A 25,292-nucleotide genomic window follows, 5' to 3' on the forward strand; every position below is an offset into this window, starting at 1 on the left:
CAAGTCATCCATCTCTTCATCACTTCTGTGAAGCAATGCACTGCACAACCAGAATTTGTGTGTGAGAAAACCAATCAGGCAGCTGAATGGATTACAGAGGTTGGTACCATAGCTTTACATTAACTTCATCTCTTTCCTGAAACTTTAGTTCACATTTTCAAACACAACAACTAAAAATATGCATGAAAACAGTAAATAACCAGTTTTCCCACCATGTATTTTATATAAGTTTTATAGACTTCATTATCTAATCACTGACTGCAGGACTACATGCCAGATTATCATGTTAAAGGGCTCTCATATGTAGAATGAAACTGTTCCTTTATTAAAATAACTGTTTCCAGAAATACTGGGATCAATGAAAATACATATACATTTTCTGTTGTTTTACCCCCAAAAGTAAAGAGTCCTGAATAATGAAAACACATTTGGTTGCTGGATTTTTTGATTTTTTTGATGTTTCTTTTATTATATTTTAGGGTTTTTTTTTATGTGCCTGAGTTATACTCAATGTGCTGCTCTGAAAACTGATATTACTGTTTTCCCCAGATTTTTAATTTAAGATAATCCTGTCTCTTTCATAGGCCTTACTCATGCAAATACTCTTTTCTTGTTCAGAGAGCACTTCTGCCTACCCAAATTTCAAATAAATCACGTCCTGTTAGATGGTGCATCAGTTCTGTCCCAACTCTCTATTTCCACATGACAGTGGCAAAGCAGATCCTCCCCCTCATTTAATTTTACCTTATATTCTGTCCTCCTGATTCTTCTGGCATGCTTCAGCATTTTCCTGATGCCTGGGTAGTGAAGTTGCAAGGTCCTCCCACCTTTTCAGGAGGAGGAACTGCACTGAGGAGGAATAAGTAATGGAGGAAACAGAATAAAATAAAGCAGAGTTTTCCTGAAGCAGAACTGACAGTTATTGTCTTCCAGAGTAATGCAAATGTGACAGGCAACTGGTTGAACAAGTTTCTTTTCCCTCTCTCAAGATTAAAATTTGTGAAAATACTGGAATTATTGCTTTTGTATGAAAAGCATCAAAAAATATACTTACCTAATCTCATTGAAAACAGAAAATACAAGCTATATTCCTACGAGGAGATGTGTTTGTCTCCTGCAGAATCATCAGTGTAAAGATTCTGATGACTACAGAGTGGTTAGATTTATATCCAATAGGATATACTTTAATTATAAAAAAAAATTCCTATCTTTCATTGTTTCAGAAAGCAAAGAACTGGAAATTTATAAAAGTCATGATCTTTAAATGATCTGATTTTCAAATATTGAATTAAAGGTTTTGTAACATTTATGGTTAAAAATGGCACTAATAATACAAAATCATGTTATGATTACTTAAACAAAAATAAAAATCACAAGTAAACATCATTCTGATAATTTTTTTTACATTTAATTATTCAGGCTCTTCATGCTGGCACAGGAGAACAAACCTAATGGGACAATAGTGAGCTACTCTCTCTGGTTTGGATATAGAAAACTTGTCATTACAGAGAGGGCTGAATCTCACAGTATTACACCCTGAGTCTCATTAGTAACTTAAATTTGTACTTATATCTTAACAGAAATGGGCTTGTTAATTTCAAACTTTAAAAATGCTGCAAAACATGCTTCAAGCTGAGGTGGTTTGATTTTCAATATCTTTAAATGGTTTGGATTGTATTGTCTGCTTCCATATTTTATATAAAAAATCTGCAATCAATATAAAAAACTGGCAACAAAATCTTACCATTTCTCTCCACTTGTCCACAATTTGCCAGCTTTCCAGCACAGCACTCTCTAATTGTATACTCAAACAACCAGCTGCCACATATAAAAGTATTGATGGAAATGAAAACTTCTGGAATTTAGCAGCAAACAAATACTGAAATGAAAGATTTATGAACACAAGTTAATTTTTGACATTGTTAATGTTAGAAAGTAGCTCCATCTAAACTTCCTGTTATACTCCAAATAGCTAACCTAAGACCTCAATTGCTGCACACATGTGCAGATTAAAACTGCTATTAAATTAGTTTAAACTACACCTATCCAAAAATTGTTTTTTCAGATTTACATGCTATGTAAAAATCAGCCTTGGAAAACATTGAATTTTAAAGATTGTTGTTGACCATGTGAAGACTTCCCCCCCCAGGAAATATTAAGATTTACTGTAAATAGTAATAGTCTAATAGAAATACAACTCACAGATTCACAAAGGTCTCACAAGGTGCTGATTTATAGATCCTGATGCTTTAGACAGCAATAATTATTAGTCAAAATAATCACAGTTGTGAAAAGAGAGAACAAAAAGACAAACCTCTACCTTATGAGATGGCAAATGTGTCCTCTAATTACCAGAGACATAGCCCCTCATGGGAAAAGATTGCTTGCTCCTTTGTAAACAGAAAGACAATGGAGAGCAGCATTATTGTCACATAAAACCAAATCTAGACAACATAGAGGCCCACAACTCATTCTGTTTAAGTAACATTGAGCAGGAAATGGTTCAATTCTTTAAAGGTTCACACCTAGAGTCACATAGTCTTTTTTAAAATATTTTCAAATAAAGCTTAATGTATTTTATAGATTCACTCTTGCATACATTTTCCATTGCAAAATGGAATATGACCTCTATGCAAACATGAAATTTAATATTCTAGATCAGTAGCTACTAGCAAATAATATTCTTTGATATTGGCCTATGTAAAACTCAGCGCATTACACAGCTCCTGCAGATACTTGCTCAAGAAATAAAATGTCTAAAATGTGAGATCAGATGAAGCTCAGATATACTTCTGCGTTCTTTGCTGGCAAGAAACTGGTTTTTCTTTCATAAAAGAACTTCAAAATTTTGGTGAGATTTTTATTTATCCCCATTTTGTTGCTAAAATCAGAAAAATAATTAACTGGCTTTTCATTTACTTAGAAATGCACATATTTTTACACCTCTTAGAAAAATTTTGATAAAAATAGATACATCTAGGTGCTAAAAATGGAGCATCTACAAATTCCTACTGCCATCTATTTGTAGTAGCTTGGAACTACAAGTCATTATCATTTGCATAATTCAGTGCTTGAGTTATGGCAACATACCAGCAGAGAGACTTAAAAAGGAAATAGAGCATTACTGGAATCACTTGCAAGACACTAATTGTGGAAGAATATCTTCCGTGGGAGATGTGGGTATATTTGGAGGTGTTCTTGTCTATTTCTCTAAATTGAGAGTATATTCTCTATTTTCAATAAAAGATATTAAGAAAGAACCCAAACCTAATAATCCCTAACCACATCAAATAGTATTTTTTTTTTTTTTTTTTTTTTTTTTGCATGATCCAGTTGAGGACTCAGGTGCCTAAAAGCTGTTCACAGGAACACAAATTTTCCATCCCTTTGAACACAGCCAGCCCTGTCTTTGAGTAAGGTTCTGTGAGCACATTGGCAGAGGTGAATGACTTCTGGCTGGACCTCAAAAGAGTGGCATCTCTGAGCATGAAACTGCTTAAATTTTACAACCAGTTGCTTAGGCAAGCACTGGGCTGTATTTGAAATCTGTCTGAACCTGATGCATTCACATTGGGGTTACAGGAGAAGCGCTTCTCTCTGAACTTGGACTTACAACCTTGAAGACATCCCTTCAGTGTCCAAACTCTGTCACTAGTGTGAATAAGGTCACTTTCATGTGACAGCCCAAATAACTTAGTTGTGTAGAAAGCAGGAAGCTCATGGTTAGCTTGGCTGGGCTTACACTCCCAGATGTCCTCCCAGGAGACTATTTTTCCCCCTCAACATGATTCGTTCTGAGTGCAAGAAGTGGGTGTTCATCTACTGAAGATGAAAGGCAATAAATCAAGATTGGGGAACTCAAGAGAGGCCATGATTAGTACTGCTGGGCAATTGGCTACAAGATGAGATCCCTTGTGTGCAGTTTGCTTTTCAGGAGTCTTTCTCCTTTTTACAAGAATCAGCCTTAATGTCAAGATGGTTTAGCTACCAATGGATGGACAGGTCTTCCCTGCCCTGGGCAAGTGTTTTGACCAAGAGCGTATTCAGTGTCAAAGCTAGTAACAATACTGAGGACCAGCATAGGTTAAAAGTGCAGAAGCTGATGCCTGTGAGGTGAATGGTGAAAAAATAGCTCAGGACACTCAAGAATTAGGGATCTAATCCTCACATGTATAAGTTCTTCCTTGGTAACAGGCCTTCATCCCTAACAAACCATTCTGAAGATGCTCCCTAAGTGTATGTTTTCAACAGTATAAATATCCAGTCCAGAGTTATTAATTCTTCTCATCAGGAAATAATGCAGAATTCACAGCAAATGAATGGTGGAAAGTGGTTTTTTGCATAATCACCAACATTGTCTTTTGGTTATTCCATTTTAATTTTTATGCCTGATTTTCTGAGAGATAACCTTTCTATGCAATGTAAATATTTTTTAAAGTAGAAATGTCAGCTTTGAAACCAGCCACCATAAATAATGGCTTTTTTAATTAAAACAATGGATTAATGTTCTGTTTCAAAATAAAACAAACACTGAGAAATACATCATATTAATCAAACAGATCAATTTAGGTAGAAATTACCCAGATTTTTTACGTATCTTCTTCCTCAATATAGAGACAACTTTTCCCTTTTTTTTTAACACATACAGAAAAAGAAGTTTTACCTGCTTTTTAGCCTGTGAGGAAAGATTACAGTAATAATTTTCTGACATAGTAATAGCACAGCACATTGTGTTTACTGACATATGCCACTTCTTCATCCTCCCAGTTTCTCAAAATCAAGGTTCTTACTCTGTGTTCAACCCATTTTCTCTCTTCTCTCTGGGTTTGTTTTCCAAATCTCAAAAGGTGCTTTAGGGAGAACTTCCCCCCCCCAAAAATTGGTGTTCTGAGATAGACAAAGCACAACAGCCCCTGAAATGAGCACATGCCTGTGTCCCCAGCTTCTGTGCTTTGCTGAAAAATAACAGCATCTCTGGTTTTAGGGAGGTAGATAGGGGAGTGGAGGGCCATACTCTAATCCCTCTGCTGGGATAAACCTATATTTAAATGGATTTTTTCCCCAACAGGAGTGCTTTAAGGGTGATAACAGGATAAGGTTGGATGTGCAAAACCAGGGACCGTAGCCAAGGACTGCTGAGGCAGAACATTGCAATTCTTGGGAGGCTGCTGTCTGTAGAAGCTCCTCTGCCACTTCTGCAATTTTGCCATCAAAATCTCATCATGCTGTTGCCCCAGGAAACTTCTTGCTTTGCCTAAGGACATCCCTAGTGCCTAACAGCACACAAAGCCAGATTTCAAACTGGCGCTGTTCCCATTTCTGACACCTCTGTTGCATCCCAGAATCAGCATCACTTTTAAATGGTTCAGAAATTACTAGCAGTGAACACTGTAGTGGCTGGGTCTCTTCTGCTTAAAAAGTACGTCCTGCAAAAGGTAATATTGCCTAGTCATTTAGTAAAATATGGCTTCATTCCATCTGGTTAATTCATGTTAGCTGAATCTGATCTACACAACTTCTTACTGTAATCAAAAGGGCATAGCAGGAGATGTGAGTGACAGTCTTTATAGTTCTTAAGGTGGAAATGCTTTCAATTAAGTAGTATTTACCTTAGGAAAATGTCACAGATTTTCTCCTGCCCTTTAGATTACTATTGTTTGTTGAAGGCAGTTTTTGCAAGACTGTGAAAAATGCTTATTTGTTTGGCTATGTTTGTGCAATGTTGTGAGTCAGAAATGTTATGTCTTTGATACTGAAAGAACAAATTTTTGAGCAGAGAAAAAATGTAAAAAGAGCTTGAAACACATTATGGTCTCTCTTTTTTTAACCTTCCATTTTTTCTTATGCCTACTTCTAAAACAATTTTCTAAGTACTTCACTGTATTTCAGACAGCCAGTTACAATCTCTATCATGCAAATTGTCCAAGCAGTCATTTAAAAGCAACACTTTTTGTGCTTGTCAGACTGAAGGACACAGAAAATGTGCAATTTTCCCATCCCATGGATGATATTGGAAGGGGTGGGGAATTCACCCAGCTGTTAAAGTCTTAGCAGATTTCAACTGAGTCATATTTCTCTTTTTTTGTCTCCCTCTTTTATTTTTTTTTCAATACAGAACTCCTTCATTAAAGGTCTGTAACTATAACTATAATTGCTGTACTCCTAGTTAGCAAACAAACACAATTCTTGCAATGCAGAAGCTCACAGTTGTTAGTGCTTCTGAGTTTTAAAGGGGTTGAAAAAAAAATCATTTTGTGTTTCCTGTCTTTCACTGATAACTTAGAGATGTCAAAATTGTGTTGTAACTAGGGGTAACTTTGCAGAGCTACGCTGAGGAAACAACCTTCAAAATAGACAAATTTTATTCTGAAATTTTTCTTTTTGAAAGTTATCAAAAGAAAAATATGGGGACGTTTTTTAGAAACAGTGGCAAAACTTCATTACTGTTACCAAAAAGAAGACTGGTACCATTCTTGTGGTATAAATTGGTAAGGCTGTTTTACCCTTTTCTTTTTTTTTTTTTTTTTTAAATATAGGATGCATTCTGGCTAAGGTAATGTGTGTGTATAGCGAATTCAATATCCCACTGTTTATTGACACCCTCTCTGAAATAAAAGCCACATGGCAAATATAATTTCATTCTGACTAAACATCTGTGCTACTGTTCCCTTCTCCTGACATGGGACTAGTAACGTAAGCACAGGTACACCAGGGAGGTCCCCTGAGTGATTTGTTGCCTCATAACTGTGTGCTCTGGGATTTTCTGTCTCACAGGGCATCCCAAGGGTGCGCACTGCAAAGTTACAGCTGCAACCCTGTCAGTGCAGCAGAGTGAGCTTTAACCTGACTCTGGTATTAAACACAGAGTGGAAATCTGTTGAAGCAAAGGGCTTAACCAACACAAATTTTTCAGGGTGGACTGAACTTCCTGCCACAAAAGCTACATGGATCCTGGCATTTTAACACTTGAGTTTTTTCTAATTGCATGTAGTGACACTGACATCTCTTTGTTCTTGCTAAAAGTCCTTATTGTCATCAATTTTTCCCCATCATACTGAATCCTAGGATGAGAATTTCACAGTCACTGGTTTAGTTAATCAATACTTTTGATAATTCTGTTTTTAACTTGAGCTTCTTGTAAAAATTTGGCTTGGGATGTGAGTTTCTTACATCTGAAGGCAGACAGGAAAATGACATGATGAGTAATCTAATTAGTAAATGTCCAACAGTATTATTGTGGGATGCCATAAAAGATGCTGTTTGGAAGCTCATGCTTAGAGAAAATTCAATGGTTTCATTCCTTATTTTTAACTTTTCTATTTGGACATTTTAAATCAAGCTACTTCACTTGCTAGAAATGATTTTTTTTAATGCAGTATGAGGTATTTGTAGCACATTTTAAAGAAGAAATTGAGTATGGTGACTGGAAGGATGAGATAGCAGTTCTGTCCTCATTTACTTGGTTATGGCAAAATTCCCAGAGCCCATTCCATACAGGTATTTATTGTACACAGCATATAGAGTACAAATAGAAAAGTGCAGCTTAAGAAAAATGAGTGTCAGAAGCTTAGAAATAAAGCTAAAGCTGCTGTTGGAAGGAAGATAAATCAAAAGAGTACTTTGGTTTCTTCTATTTAAAAATAAAATAAAAATGAAAATCAATAAACAAATGGCAATAGCAGCTGATATGCTCAATAAGCAAGTGAAGAGCAACAAATACACGGTAGATTTTCTGCTTATCTTCATCCTCAATTTATTGCACTATGTGATGCACTACAGAAAAATGTGACCAAATTCATTTTTTGACTATATGCCAAGCTATGTAGAAATACAAATCCATTTACTAGCTGCCAATTTACCTCATTCCTAAGCTGCAATACCCCAATATTACTTCAGTTTTCCTACCCTCTTTGGGGCAGACACTTTTATTCACATTTATTACTTGAGGTAGACAAGAGGTAGGCAAAGTGTGGTCGAGACAGTAGACCCATATTAATTTGTTTCTTGACCAAAAATATAATTCCAAAGGCAAGAGCACTATAAATAATTCCCTGAAGCATATATATATTTTTGTGAAATCTCCAGCAAATCACAGCTGTGTAAAATATGCCTGGTTATTTTCCCAAGGATACCATGTATTAATCCATTACAACAGCAAGAGGATCACACTGTGTGAGTTATTCAATCTTTCTGAAGGCAAATGAGATTCAGCAATTTGGTGAAGTATGTCACAGTGGAAGTGTATTGCAAAGCCCACACATGGTAAAAATACAGCGACTAGAAGGCAAATATTTCTTGTTTGTTGTAATACTATGTTATGCATGAAGGAGTTGACTTGTGAAAAGCCTTGTAATAAGTATCTGGAGGTGGAGTAGAAAGCAAAACTATCTGAGATGCAAGAAGCTGAATTAATTCAAGAATATTTTTGCTTAGACAGGGAACAGATATAGCTGTCAATACGTAAATAACTCAGATATTCTTTCACTTCTGTGTTAAGGTTAAAGCCTACATAAAAAATGCTTAAAATTGCCTGAAAATTTTAAAATAACACTAGATTATTTTAAAAATTTCAGATCTTTGGATTTTTTTCCCCTAGGATCAGAGTCTTTCTTCTTCCTTTTTCCTTCTTCTGCACATTCAATTCTTCATTCTTCAGTAGAGTGGAAATCTTAAAACCAGGAATATGAATCAAATATAAACTGATTATTTAGACCTCTAATAATATCACAGTGTTTATTTTTAACATTAAATAAAGAGTTCAAAAACTTAAAATGAGGACCAATTATGGCTTTTTTTTTTTTCTTTCATATTTATTGAATTTCTGGTAATAAACTCTGGTTTCCAAGAACTGTCATACTGCTGCTTGAGGAGGACAGAAAGGCAGAGACAATTTGTGATGAACTGATTTCAACCTCCATTCCCTATCCCCTTGCACTAACTGTGGGAGAGAAGGTAGAGAAAATCTGGTATGAAATTGAGCCTGGGAAGAAGGGATGGGCAGAAGAGAAGGTGTTTCAAGATGTACTTTTATTTCTCACTACCCTACACTGATTTAATTGGTAATAAATTAAATTAATTTCCCCAAATAATGTGTGTTTTGCCTCTGATGGTAATTGCTGAGTGCACTTTCCCTGTCCCTATCTCAATCCATGATCCTTTCATAAATTTTGTCTCCCCTTGCAGCTGAGTAATGGAGTGATGGAGAGATTTTGGTGTGTAAAAAGCCAGGTCAAGTCACTTACTGATTCAGACTGTCATACGACTATTTTTTTTTTTGTGCTCCCTAAGTTTTAGTGACTGATGCTTTCGAAGCGTGGTACCAAAATTTTTCATGTCCCTAGTTATTTTGACTACCCACCATACTATGTTTTCAGAGATAAAATATATCTGGTTACCTATTCATATCTGGCCCTAGATTCTCATGACACAGTTGAAGCATTCAGGGATGCTAAAAACGCAATGTACTCTGTCTGTCCTAATGTAGTGAGATAATGGTTTATCTACCTTGATGAATGCTCAAACAGAGACTGTTTTCTATTATACTTTCAAGACTTCTGGTGATAGCAAGTGATGAATAATGAAACAGTCTTTCCTTCAGTAATGGCTTTATATAACAAAATCACTTGATAAAGCAAAGAATTTCAGAAAGTGAAGGCAGCTCTTAGATTTAAAACTAAAGCTCCAGACATGAATATCTCAAGTACATAAATGCTTCATTGCTCTGACAGGGAAGAATGGCAAGTAATTGACTGTCTTAGTAGGATGCAGTATTGAAAGATGATTACATAAGCAGAAAGAGCCATTTGCAGGAAGTCTACACATTGTAATAACAGAATAAGGGTTTTTAACAAGACAGTTGCTGGAGTGTTAATAACAGACATGAAAAGCTTATGATTCTTCCAAGCATGCAAATCACTGAAAGTTTCACATATGTATAGAAGTCAGAGAACTGTCCAAGAGAAACCCATTCCAGATTTTTCTATAGATTTGGGACTGCACTGAATTTTTAGATTGAAAATAATGCCTCAATTATGTTTCAAAACCCAAAAGATCTTAATACCCTTGGAATAACTCTTTTGATGTGCTCTTCTCTGTTCTTTTCCTTTATTTTTCATTCTATGGAGAAATTAAGTGTTTTGAATGAAATTTTATGGAATTTCCAGAAAGCAAGTTTCAGCCTTGGAGCAAGCCCTGATGAATGATTCAAACACAAAACCATTCTGATACCTGCATTTGAATTGCTAATAATAACAAAATTTGCTGCTCATGCTGCCATCGCTGTTGCTCACTCTGCCAGTCCAGATGTCTGTTACCCATCCTTCTGCATGCAAATAAAATTGCTATCTCTTAGAAAGACTTTTTCATCTTGTTTTGCCATGGCTTTTAACATCCACAACCAATCTCACATCTGGTGTAAAGTCTGTGGAAGACAGTAGTTTTTATAATAGGAATTATTCTGATTTGCAATATGAAGGCAGATTTTGTCACTATCTGCTTTAAAATAAAGCCACCTTGTGTTTTCTCTTTATTTTAGAAACTTTTCAGTATGTAAAAATATAATGTCAAAGGTTGTATGAATCAATAAGACACTTTTAAACACTCTCTCCAGCCCTATCCCCCCTTTATATTGTAATGCTCAGATTTGGAACCATTCTCAGCAATACTGCATGCCGTGGCTCTGCTTTTTAAACTCTATCTTGTTTCTGTTTATCTAGTTAACAGTTCTCTGCCAGTGTCTGTCATTATGTTACATATGTATTTTTTGAAAGATAAAGACTACACAATTTGAACTGCTGAATGGAACACACATTTGGGTGTTAGAGGTATAGTACAGACAAATAACTGCAAAAGTATTTTCTCCAGAAATCTCACAGAACATTAACACCACTAGTTTTGTTAAGCCAAGAAAAGGCTCTCAATTTCATTATTTTACTTGATAATGGACAAACTACTTTGATAATGGATAAACAGCACAACAGAACTGTTACTCACCCAAGTCTTTACAGTCCATCAGTAGCACAGAGCACAGTCAAGGATACATTCTTTGTTCCATCGTCATTATTGAGAAACAAAACAGAACAAAGAAAAAGCTTCTTAATTTTAAAGGGATTAGGATTTCACTTTAGAATTTGGGACTTACTTGTCCCCCTCTCTTTCAAACCGTCAGCTAAATGTAGTAGTCACGACATGGTGTAAAATCTAAGTATTTTGTCAGACCTTCAAAGTAGTTGTCTTTTCAAAAATTAAGCAAACCTCTAGACTAAAAGAAGGTTCCTGTTCAGTGCCTCCTGAAAGTAATGGAACATTATGTAACTCAAAAAGCCTCCTCAGAGACAAAAGTTGTGCTGCTGCTTGTAGTCAGTCACACTTACACACCCTTGATACACTGTACTATGAGTGAGACCAATGTCTTCCACTGGGGTTACTTGGATGGACAACAAAGTGGCCTGAATTTCTGCTTTTTGCCTAAAGATATGTCTCCTGTCTTTCCCTGAGACTGATAGGTACATTTCTAGTACAAGGGCCAGATAGTTATCATAGGAATTTTTCCTAGTGAAGCAAATGGGGTAATATAATATTCTTAGGTAAAAGAGAAAAAAAAAGAGTTCTTCCTCCCTGCATGGTGGCAGCAAAGATGGACAAACTAAGATCAGCACTGGATTATGATTTACATTTACTTAATTGTCCCTTAACTGTTAAAAGAAGTGTAGTTTACTATCCTTCAGAAAAATTTGATGCATGCTTTGTTTTGATTTAAAGTCTTGTTGCACAGTTGGGAATCTCTTTCATCACTGCAGAGATTCTCAGTGCATGGCTGGTGTGATTAGTGGAAAAGGGCTTGGCTATTGCAATGGATTGGACTCTGAAAAGTCTGAACAACTTTTGAATATAGTACTTGAATCAGTAAGCTTACTAGAAGGAGAGTACATGAATCATGAATCAGAAAACCTCAGATGAAGTTTGGTTCTGTTTTTCCCTTGTCAGTCATACCTCTTGAGGTGAGTTGTTGAGTCCACTGAATATTTGACATCAGCACAAAATTGATACATGGCATTGTCACTCACAAGAACTATAGGACAACATAAACTCTCCACAGCATAGCAAACCTCTGTAATAACATTTTTATCTGTTGTGTTCTAATGCCCAAGCTCTAGAGACCACTGTCAAAAATGAAAATAATATCAGATAATGTTTCTAGGAGTTACATAGTTGTAGCTTTCCTAGAAGTACCAGAGGATTTAAATAGCTTTGCTGTGTGACTAATCCGTCCTACATACTCTTACCCTACTCGCATTCCTGGCCATTAAAAACATCATTTGATGGGACATCAGTTTATGTCCTTGTTAGGTTGAATCTTGTTAGATTGTAAATTGGCAGCCTGGTTAACAGTCTATATGTGATTTTTCTTCTTTTCGCAAAGAATATTTTTCAGTAATTAACACATTTTCCCCAGCTCAGATCAGGTTACATATTTTTTTAGAAGAATGATTATTTTATTCACTTGGAGACAATTTCAGCATGTTTCATATCAAGTTACAGATAATATCTGGCATGCACAGGTCTGATGATAGTTTTCTAAACACAGAAATGTTATTCATGTTTAGGGAACAGAGGCATTGTAAGGGTCGTGTCCTGATTTTAGAACAATGTATCATGGAACACCCTACTACTGACACAAACAAGAGTTTTGGATAGGGTAGGAGCTGAAGGGTGGCTTTGATCCAGATTTAGCCATATTAACAAAAGTATAATAATCCATGGTAAATTACTACTTTGGGAACTCAAAGTACATAACCATCACAACCTTCTGCATGTGCCAACATGCATCAGTGAGATGTTTCGAAAAGCAAGGGACAATATGTCCTGATGCTGTGCTTTCCCTATATATAACATATAATAAAAGAAGCTTTCCTTTCTCCAGTGGCCAAGACTGACTCCCCATTTATCAACAAATAAGTCCTGCAAAACAAACAATAGAATGTCAAAGAAGAGCTAGAACACCTTAAAATTCTTTACGTTTCTATTATCAAGCAGTCATTGTTAGAAATAAAAATCATCTATCACAAAAATATCTTTTATAAGCTCACTCAGTTGAAATGAGGTTACAGATCATATTCAAGATGTTGATAGAACAGTATAAACTTATCTATAGTGCCACTTCAAAAAGTAACTTTCAAGTGTTGGAATCAAGTGTTACCATGGCTCATTGTTTCTGGTGAGACCATGGCCTGATGCAATGAAGCAAATGCAAAATCTCCCACTGACATTGTTAGGGTTTGGATAATTTACTAAGGAAAGAAGCCCAACCTAAATTCCTGCCTTGAAGTAAGTCTTATTTAACATGAAGTGAAAAAAAAAAATCTTTTTTCTGATTAGGTATTTCTGTATCATGTCTAATTAAGAGGAATTAATCTTTCTTAAATTAATAGATTTTTGTTTACATATCTATGAACTTAAACAGGATTAATTAGCAGAGGTCAGGTTTCATCTCAAATTGCTTATTTAATTTTCTTTTCTTATTGTAATTTAATAAGGAATGGGCCAAATTTGAAAACCTTAGACTACATTCCCAACTTAAATGCTGAATACTTATTCACATTGTCATCCAACTCAATTTCTGGAAACTGGCTTGATCGTGAAATACCTGCTGCTTTACAGCTTGTGACAGGATAAGAAGAAAACTACTTCCCTCATGACTTTTGAGGAGCAAAACAAAAGACAGACCTAGCTGCATAAGTATCAAATACAGTTATAATAATTGGTGATGTTGAACTTTGTGGGTTTTTTTTGATTGGTTCCCAAGTTGCAGTTAAGGGATCAATTTGGAAAATATATGTAAATAATTAGGCAATTTTTATAAAATATTATTGGAGTATTAAGACCTGCTGCTATATTAAGAGCTTTTGCTGAAGGGTGCTTTTTTATGGGTATGTGTTTCATGATCTTTGTTTCTTAAGTTCTTTGACTGGAGGTATTGAATCATTACATACCCATAATGTGGAGATCAAAGGTCAATGTCAGATTGTCATCCATAAGGTAGCAGATAAATTTTCTCAAGAACACTTTGTTTTTTTTGCAGGTTACATCTGGCAGCGACTGGTGAGCTCAGGATCACAATATAAGTGTGCTGGATGTATATATATTATGCAGCTGATCTGCAGGTACACAGCAAGTCCAACACCTGAAAATTATTCTGTTCTTGCACAGTAACTTTATGCTACATGCACTGTGAAATCAGATATACCAGAGCTGTCCTGCCCAAGTCTTTGCAGTCCCCAGTAGGCTTGTAAAGCTGCACTGTGCAACTGTAGAATTCTCCTGTTTTGCAAATATGACACAAATATGTGGTTACACAGGAATTCTTCAGAAAATTCTTGAGAAAATCCAGTCATTGAACTTAAAAGTTTTGACCTTTTTTACTGTCTGTAATCATTGGACTGCCAAGGATATGAGTTTCCTGAGGAATGGTGTGTGCACACTTAAAATTTGAGATTAAATGTTTCTGTACGGAGAATAACTTTTTTTTTTCTTCCAACTTGCTAAAATACAGGGTAAACTTAACCTTTTAATTTTTGTATTTGTTTTCTGTCATGAAATTGTACTGATGGAACACTGCTAATGGACTTCAATCCTGAAGTTTAGTGCACTGTTCTATTCCAGTGTCCCTTCTGTTTGAAGTAAAAATTTCCATTTAGCATATATACTTGGGTATTTTTCTAATATGAATATTAACATGAGGTATTCAAACACTTTCAGTTAAGAGATAAATGTATTTTTAGTTTCTCGGGCTGCTTCACTAAGACATTGTTCCATTTACCTCCCTTCACAGGAAAAAAATACTTCTTTAAAACAAGCCCTTTCTGTTAAATGTCTGTGGCACTCTGCTTGGCAGCTGTAGACACAATTTGGGTCACTGTGTTGGAATTTGAGTATATATGTGTATATTCTGTGCCACCTCTGACACTATTATGTCATGAATTGAATGCACAAGTGAATAGATGATGATGGTGATTTATTCTGATAAAAGAGACTGAATGACCTGAAGGTAATTCTTTACACTAAGGACACAATATATAATTAAGAACATTTATGAGCTTAAGACCTTTTCCTACACTGCTTTCTGTATTTTCTCAAAACTCTACCCTTAATGACCTCTCTCTTAATTGAAAAAATGGAAAGTCCCCATAGATGTTGGTTAAACTAACTCACCAGTGCAGAAGACATACAGACAGTATATAACAGAGAAAGAATGGAATTACTGTGAGATAGTCTCAGCTGGTACAAATCAGTGTTGCTTTGATGATTTACACCATCAAAGGAGGTGGACCAATATTACTTTTATGTTTCCTAAGGAGCACCAAAATATAAGTACAACTCAAAAATTCACTTTCTTGTTTAGAATTTTATAAAACTTAAATACAGCATGCCATAGGTAGCAAAGGCCATGAACAAGTAAAACTGCTGAAGCAAGAAAGATTTTTAAGGAGATAGACATAAGAGCACATTGTCTCAATTCATGTGCAGTTACTTTTCTCACTAATCATAGTATTTGATTCAGTTTCTTGTCCACACCAGGTTTGAGCTGCTTTTAATAACTCAGTAACCAGATCTCTGATGTTTTGAGGTTTTGATTCCATCAAATCTAGATTCCCCTAGTACTATTCTAGGACTAATAATTGAAAAAAAATCCGAGTAAAATGAAAATGAAAATGAAAATGCTGTTTCCTAGAAAATGATTAGAAGGAAACTTAAGCACAGCATCAAGGCCTAAGATTTCTTTTCTGTGTTTAACACAAAGATATTATAAATTTGCAAATAATTTTTAATTCATTAGGCAGGAAGGATTTTTAAGTTTAGGAAAGATAAAGATACAGTGCAGATTTCCTTCTTTTGCCTTTTACAATTTATCACTGAACTTGGGTGAACTGCTCTGGGGTGAAAGGACTGAATGGAGGTCATTTAGGGCCACATTTGATGAAAGGCAGAAGATTGTGATCAAGAGCATACGGGATTAGATTTGGAAGAGAGGTTGACATTTTTATGGAATAATGATGATTAGCAAAACTCGGCATCTCGAAATTGTCTATGAACTGTTCTGCAGCTAAGACTTCTTGGTGTCCACAGATTTATAATCTATGGACAGAAAAAAAGCAGAAACTTTCATGTCTAAGGAATCTTATTTCAAAAAATCTTTTCCATACACTTATAAAATGAGAACATCTTATGAGCAGAAGTGAAACAGGCTTCTTAATCATTTTTATTCTTCATGCTGTTCCTCGAAGAACCTGAAGGCTCAAGAGGTATATATTTTGAAGAACTAGTAACTGCAATAGCAAAAGAATAGATATAATTTAGACTCCTTTGCATTTGTTCTTGTTTGTTACCAAAACTTTAATGCCTATTTGTAGTAGGAATGAAATACATGTAGCCCCAGATCACATATTCTTGGAATGCAATTCTTTGTGGCTTGACCATTCCACTGTATGAACCAAAGACATGTGAAGAGAACTGTGAGAATTGCTTTGAAAGTGCACTTCTGAGAACACTGATAATAGACACACTTGCAATCTACCTATTCCTATAACTGAGAGGAAAGGTGGCAACAAAACTGTGATGACTAGCATGAAAGGAAAACAAATCACAGCATAATAGTTTGGAGTCTAATGGAATTATGGTAAAGAGATTGTACATCAGAAAAATTTTGATCTGTTTATTTTTTAAAATAAAATTAAAATTGCAAATACACACACACATGAATATATATATATATAAATGTAACCCCTTGTAACGCCTTCATTGTCAGAGAAATAGTTTGGCTCAGATTCTTTCACTGCATAGACTAGGAAGAACTTCCTCTTTGGGTACATCCTTTATGTAATTTCCTTTTTTCCACTCTTTTCAACAGATTATCTGACACACTTACTGTGTTCCCATCAGTTTCCAGGCTACATTACTGTAATTTCTTTCAAACCCAAGTGTTTCTTTCTATTCAAAGTCATTCAATATCTGGATCTGAAATATTCTCTAATCCAGATCTGCTCATTATTTTCTTAAATGCTCTAAGTTTAAACCAGCAAAATCTATACTGGGAGAATTGCATGGGGTTTTTTTGTAGGGGGAAGTAGGGGGTGGTTAGTGACTTTTTAGACAGTGGTTTGCAACGCATTCTAAGAATAAGGTTTGGAGTGTTTATCGCTGTTCTGCTCAGTTCTCAGGAGAATGTGCTGGCATTGGTTTTAACAAGCAGTGTCAATATTTCTGAGTTTATGACAAAATTCCATATAAGCCTCTTTCTTCCCTCCACTTTGTTCATATCCCACTTCCAAAGGATAATCTTATAGGAGAACCTTAGAGCCTGAATCATTGTTCAGCATGTAAGACACACAGCAGAGCAATGAAGATAATGAATGTATATTTGGACAGGATATGCCAGTTCAAAAGGTCTCAATTCTTTATGTCTTTATGGCTTCCCACACATTGTCATAGACTGCTATGTAGCTATTTTTTGGGTGATTTGGTTCACCTTCTTTGGTATTACTGCAGTGCTACCATGTAAATTGCAATACTTATTTAATACTACTTCTTATCAGTTTTAATATTTTTTTATCATTCTATGAACCAAAATATTTTACAGTAACTTCCATAAGAGTTCTGAAATTCTGTCTCCAATTTGAAATGCTGAACACTTCTAAAAGGGATACTTAATGTTGCCAACTAAATGAGAGTTCAATCATGTAGCATCACCATTTTGGTCATTTTCTTTGAACATTGCATCCTTATTCACAAGGAAATATCTGAGCCTTTTCCAAAACATCTCTCACTATTCTAATATTCTAATTTTTCCACCAACACTCTGCAACACTGATATTGGCATCTGGCAGGAAAGGGAGATGAAACACGCAGAGGAAATTCTATATTTATGCTAGAGATATTAACCAAAGTGTGTTTTTATTTTGTATCATGACTTTTCTTTGGCAAAACATTAAAAGTTATGGATGATCACTGAAAAAGCTGGTCTTTGGCAGCCTGAAGTCCGGTGTAATGTTTACTATGTCTGAGTTAGATGCTTGAGAGCAGTTTTTTAACAATGATTTAGCTGTATCCCTTGTATTTGATGTTTTCTTCCATCCATTGCCCTAATTAGGTAAAAAAGTGCTACTGTACAGAGTTTAAAAGCAAGAGGCAAAGGGGCAGGATGTGTATGGACTATAAAGGATTTAGGTACTCAAGGTGTGACATATCAGTGTATAGCCATCTGTGAATATAATCCACTGGCTGAGCTCCCTGTACATTGAACAGAGAGACAAAATATTGGAAAATTCAGAAGTCTGGGCGCTAAAAGGCAACAAATTAAAACCAGCAAATAGGAAATATGAGAGAAGGCTTTGGATAGATATGTCTTCCATTCCTGTTTGCCCTAAATCCTTTCCTTCTAAGAGAGTTCAAGTATGTCTTGGAAAACAGAGACAGAAGAAATAGCAGAAGTACCTTTTTCTGGAGTGTTTCTACAGCAGTCTAAGACATTCTTTTTCCTGTATTTGTTAATTATTCTCATAGCCAGGAAATTCACATTCCTAAGTCTCCTTACAACAATTACCTTTTATGACACAGCTGTAGGGGGCCTTATTATCTACATATAAATGCCTAAAATAGTAGCAGTCATTCCCAAATTCTCTTATCCTAAAAGATACATTTGCATTAGTCATAAATAGACTTGGATTTCTTACAGTTTCCTACAATCCAGCTGATCTACCTACAGAGCCATCCTTTCTTTAAATTGTTAGAAAAATGGAGAAAAATTATAAGCTAAAGACTAAAGAATAAAATTCCTTACAACCCAATTTGTTGTAAAGATTTTATAATATATGTTGCTTTATAAACACTTCTTCCTCTTTCCTAGTTACTGCCTTTTTTATCCTTGTAGTGAATCTTGGCAGTTTAGGTTTTGTGCTTTAGACCAATCATAACTGCACTAAACAATACAATCAATCTTTCTTATCATTTCTGGAAGCTAAAGAGACAGTGAATATGGACAACTGAGCAGAGTCACAGAGAAACAGAATAAAATCAGCTTCAGTACAAAGTTTGTAATACAACAGTGATGCCTTCCCTGTCTGTCATTGCACTGCATCCTTGTCATTTGCTTATCAAACAATAGATAATGCCTTTCACACCCCTCCCCCCCTTATGAGTACAGTTTTAAGCCAGCTTGTCACTACCAATTTTTTATTTCTCTGATATTCAGTAACTATGTTCACTCAGTCTTACTTCTAAATGTAATGTTGTGCATGGGGGTCAAAGCTGGTGCACATTGCATGTCAGCAGACTGGAGCTCAAAAATGGCTCTGCCATCTCAGCAGAACTTGAGTGGGCATCACCATTTGTTTTCTTTATCTTAATTTGCTTATCTAATGGGTGCAAATTTGCTACGTAAGTGAAAAGCAGCATTATTTATTACATGGGATATTGGGATAAGACCTGTGCAAAGAATTTATGACCCTATAGTTAAAAATTGGTACATATGAATAAACAGTTGTAGTGGCTTTCTACTGAGTACTGTTGCAAGGACCCCAAAGTTCAAGAGCATACACTCAGAAGTTTTGTAGGCATACAAGGTAAGTGAAAGATAAACAGTTAATTAAAAATATTAAAGCATTTTTAAATTGACACTTTGTATCGCTCCTGTTGTTCTGATAATTATGATGTATCAATGATGTTAAATGAACAGAAATTTCCATAAGATTGATATATATAAGCCAGAAATCTTCCTTCTTTGTTATCTCAAACTGGACATCAAATTTTTATTAAATTTTAAAGACAGATGGACTAGGAATGCAGATCCTAGAATAAAAAAAAATTAAAATATAAGAAAATACATACACATACAGGAGCAGTAAATTTAAAGTATTATGGATTACAATATTTATAGAAAATTAATTTCAGATATTCATTTACAACCTATGCTAACAGATTGCATAAACATGTTTTGTGACATATATATGCATTTTTAGACTTCTTACTTTGAATGTCAATTTTGAACAAAACATAGAATGATTTACAATCAGGTTTTGGAAAAAACTTGTTCTGAGACCATATGCATGCAGAAAAGAAGGGAAATGGATTATTTACTTCTATTTTTTTTTTTTTCTCAAGCTAGTCTCTAGATCATTGCGACTGCCCTAATAGCATTTAGCAAGAGAGGGAGTACCTTCTCATGGCCTGTGAATACCACTTTATGTTTTACTATCTTCCAATCAGCCTTGAAGATACTTTCAGGAATGCCTCTTTCCAAAAAAAAAAAACCCAATTCTCTCTTTTTCTAAGGATGATTTACCATCTGTTCTCAGATAGAGCTAAAGAAGAGCTATATTATTTCTATATATTTAACAGCCTGATCTTTTCAGATTAAAATCAGAGGTACAGGCATAAATTCTTGACACCATAGTGAAGAACAGATACCAATACTTCAGAGACAACATTGCATATACGTGCTTTCCAGTACCATGCACAAACATGTGAGGAATGTATAGAAAAAAAATGGAAATTTTTCTATTTATCCTAAGGGAACTCAGCCAGTCTGACTTTTGCTTTTGAAAAAGAATGATGCTAAGATCTTAAAAGACAAGAATGTGAGAAAATCTTCATCAAAGGGAGATTAACCTTGCTTGTTTGCAATATTAAAAAATGTGAAGAAAATAAAAAGAATACTGCTTAACACTGCCAAGAAAGAGAAAAATGATTCTGCATGTGGTTTTAAAACAGGTGTAAAAATCAACATCTTTAAAAAGAGGTGGAAAATCCTAGCAATAACATACTGTCTTTGCTATCCATCGCACTGTAAAGAAGGAATGCTAATTATTTTTTTTCCTTTCAATAGAGGGAAAGCCCTAATTTCGTCTACACTGAAAAAATGGCCAGACCACAAGTACTTGAAAGCAAGGGAACACCTGCAAGTCAAGCAAGAATGAAATGGAGAATGCCAAAGGCTGTAATTTTCTTCCCTTAGTTCTTTGCTGTGAAATGCATCAGGGATATTATCAGATCATTCACTGACATGAAAAAAAAGGTACTCACAGATTTCCCTGTCACAAACATAGCTCCTGATCCAAAATCTACTGTGTCCAAGGAAAGATTATCACTTACTTCAGTGGCAAACTACTTGAGGTCTAAAATGTTGTTAATCTTAGTGCTAAATTCAATATATTCAATCAAAAAATTAAAACTCTTAAATTTATATAAAGAAATATAAATTAATGTAAATTTTGATGCATTTGTACCTACCTATTCTATTTCATGACAAGTTTTAAGCACCACTTTTTTTTTTTCTAATTTAATACCTTTAGACCTATTATCAAAATTACTACCATCAGGAAATTATTATTATATAATGTAGAATACCAGCTGCTTTTCACCTTAAATTTCTGGGGTTTTTTTCTTTTTTTTTTTTTTTTTTTTTAATTGCATTCGTTTAGAAATTATTACATTCAGTGCGACAATACAAATTTAATCTATTTTCCAGTTGAAAATTTAAGTGAAGACTGTGGGTTTTAATGACTTGCGTTGATTTGAATAAAACAACAGACTTTGATCAATCTGCCTCTGTTTTACCATTGCTGAAAATATTCTGTCCAGGTTTAATTATGTTGACTTGCTAAAGATATATTTATAGCAATATAAGTGCAATATTTCTATATGTCTCTCTAGCTGAATAAATTTAACACAGGGAAAGTTGTTTTTCTGCTATTGCTATGCATAGTCAAAATTTATGCTACGCGTGGCTCAATTTTCAACCTGCTTAACACTACATATGGAACACAAGCACATGATTTACTCATGCTGGGAGATTCCATCAGAACAGTCATGAATGCCTGTGAACTTTCCAGTACATTCCTTAAATTAGACACTTAAATATGTTATAGACCTTCATCTCTTTCTCACTTTGTACTTGTAAGTTTGGAGGAACCTTATCTTAAATTTCTTATGTAGTGACATATCTCAGCAAAACATTGTTTTTTGTCTTTATAAATATTGCTGGAATTTAGGAAAATTAATTTTACAAATAAGGCTAGAAATAGGAAATAAAGTGGATATCCAGAAAGTGACTTTAGCCTGAAAAACCTGGTTTCACTAGCCATCTGCTACAGATACTGTAGAGAAAAATGTCCTATGCTTTGAGGGATATTCAGAATATCTGAATTCATATTGTAAAACATCATGTGAAATAGCCTCTCTGTTTCTGTTGAAAAAGAAAGGACTTAGCATCCCACAACTATAACTGATCTTCCTAAATATCCAAACACTCTTTTAGCTGTTTTGCCAGGATGTTACAATGGAAATCTGAAGCTAAGACCAAAAACACCTTCAACAAAGTCATATTTCCTCTCCAGAAGTTCATTTGAAAGAACATTCTGAAAATCAGAACTCATATATTCTATTTTTTCTTTTTGTTTGTTTGTTTATGTTCAGAAAGAAAATATCTTTAAACTTTTCTCAGTTTTCATCTATATCTGAGTATCTACATGACCAAATGGGAAGATCACAAATTAAGATCACAAATCAAGTAGCTGAATTACATTAGAAAGCATTCTCTAATATTATTATCTTACACACACACCCCTGAAATTATTTTTCATTGAGCTGAGTAGTCAATTACCTTTGAAACTCAGTTCAAGCATTTGTATTCACAACTTGGACATTCCTGTGTCACTCCCCCTGAGGCAGGGAAACTTAAGACATCCTGAAAAAACTCTGGCACTTGTGGCCAGATGGCCACACCTAAATGGGCTTATGTGGATACTCATCAAAACTGCAAAACAGGAGCACATCTTGTGGTGAAACCAGAATGCTATACTCCTTTTTTCTACCAGTACACCTGATTCCCACATCAAATATTTTAAGCAAGTTTTCTGACTTAGATTTGCTTATAATGGTAATGAACAGAATGCAATAATAATAAAGTCCAGGCTGCTGTGGTATTTATTCCCAACAAGAAAGGCATAGTTTGACGGTACTGAGAACAAAGTATTAATTTGGAAGCATGTCACAGACCCTTTTTGGCCCCAGGGATTATTTATTTTTCTTTATTATGTGCCTCAGCCTAGAAAGCATTCAAAAGGGAAAAATAACACCACACACATACAGAAACATGCTTATGCACACACACACACAAACAGATTGGAGATAAGGTATCCATCAAAGAGATAAGGTACCAACAAAATAAAAAGGAACAATTAGAGATGTTTTAATACAAACTCCAGAAGGGTGTAAACTTGATAGAGTCCAGGTGAGATAGAGGAATAAGATTGAGTAGAAATTTTACAATAACAATCATTAGGAAAAAATCTCTGCAAATTTAGTAATGCAATTCAAGAAGAATATACTTAGGAAAACATGACAGATAATGCAGGTGGCAGCTTTTGCCAGGTATCTGTGATTTACCTTTGTCAGAAGTGTGACTAATCCCAGCCCCTCTATAACTACATCTACACCGATACAGTTTGAAGCTTTGAAAACTGAAACTCTGGAAGAACTGACTGCAGGAATTTATAAGATATTTTATTTCTCAGAGTAATTAGTGCTTTTGGAAAAACTAATCTTAGTGAATCCTATGTGGAGTGTTTTTTTTTAAGCTGAAATAGTGCCTTCATTGATATTCTAGTTGCACAGAAAATTGATCTATTTACTTATTTACTCTGGTCAAAATTACTTTTTTGTTGTTGTTAATTTTTGTGGCCTACTGAAGGCTTCTCTAATGGAGGAAAAGTTATGTGTGATCTTTCTGCAGTGTCATCATTTTTTGTCCATTAGGACTGACTGATGATGAGTGTTTATTTCTTCACTGCAACACAGAATTTCTTCCACCTTTTTTGTTTTTCTGAGAGTCTGCTGACATAGAAATAGACCAATGTGGAAAATAGATATTGTTATGTGTTCATGTGGCTTTCAGTCATATCATATTCCTCATGTGCAGCTCCAGACATGCAGATGGGTGCTGTGCAGACTGCAGCTAGGGACATAGGCCATCCTGCTCAGTAGCAGTTACACCCTTTCAAAATGTGTTTCAGATCATTGTCAACTGCATTATAGGCATTTTCTTAAGGGGAATTTTAGTCTGTATCACTAAAACTTTCTCATCCTGCATGAGAGTAATGTCTAGAAATAATATTCCTAACTGTTAAGAATTAATTTCATTTTTGTAAGGACTAGACTTAACACTGGCATTACAAAGATTGTCAAAACACTATGAGTATTACATATACAAATAAAATCTCTTTGCTGAATAATTTGGTGATTATAGTGATAAAAGAGCCCCTTATATGCTAACATCCACATTTTATATCCTATGCTGCGTCCCTAGGTCACATTGCACAGTTTTCTAATGCTCCTGCTGTGAGAGTTTTGACGCTGAGAAGAGTTGTGTGGGAAGTGTGCTTGTCAGAGAGACACCCTCTGAGATGTTTTTTATTTGAAATCAACCTGCCTTGTCATGTGTTTGGTATAAACCCATGCTGGTTTGAAGAGGCAAGCAAGGAATCTTTGTTATCTGTCTACTGTTCTGCTTCAAGACTGTGCTTCTTTAGATGAAACTGCAGCTGTGCTAAGAAGATTATATCTGTGCTGAATTCAGTTCTGTCCTCTAAGAAGACTTTACAGAATGAATGAGGGTGATAAATTTCATAGGCCCAGGAAGCCATTTCTCAGGCTATCAGCTTTCTTATAATCTGAATGATATGAAAAACACACAAATCTCTCTTGTGATAACCCAATCTCTCTTGTACCACTGCCTGAAGTACCCGTGTATCTAGATAATTCTAGGATACACAGACCACTGGAAGATTTTGTTAGCTGAACTGGAGCTTGCTGAAAATGTGCAGAACTGGAGCTTGTTGAAAAGCAATCACTAATTTACCAAAAAATATGATTTATTCCAACAATTAGTGGTATTTTCAGAATTGTGATTGAATTCCATGTTCTGTCTGAACACGTGATGGTAAAGGCATGAAGACTGTTCAGAAGAACAGTTTTACTGTTCTTTCTTCTATACCATTTTATTAGTCCTTCAAGGACTAATTGCTTTCTACAGGAGAGTTTTCTGGTTGGGACATAGGCATTGTAATGCAACCCCAAGAGGATTTATGATGTTCCTCCAAAGTTCACCAGTCCAGAAGTAAAATGTATTTATTGCATGTAGAAAAAGCCTAAAGCCTTGCCCTATTATGGTCATCCCTTTTCAAATATGTAAAAAATACTGGCATCAGAGATTTTTTACCATGTTTGTGTCTAGTATTTCA

The sequence above is a fragment of the Vidua chalybeata genome, chromosome 6 (genome assembly GCF_026979565.1).
Source record: "Vidua chalybeata isolate OUT-0048 chromosome 6, bVidCha1 merged haplotype, whole genome shotgun sequence".
Classification (NCBI taxonomy): Eukaryota; Metazoa; Chordata; class Aves; order Passeriformes; family Viduidae; genus Vidua; species Vidua chalybeata.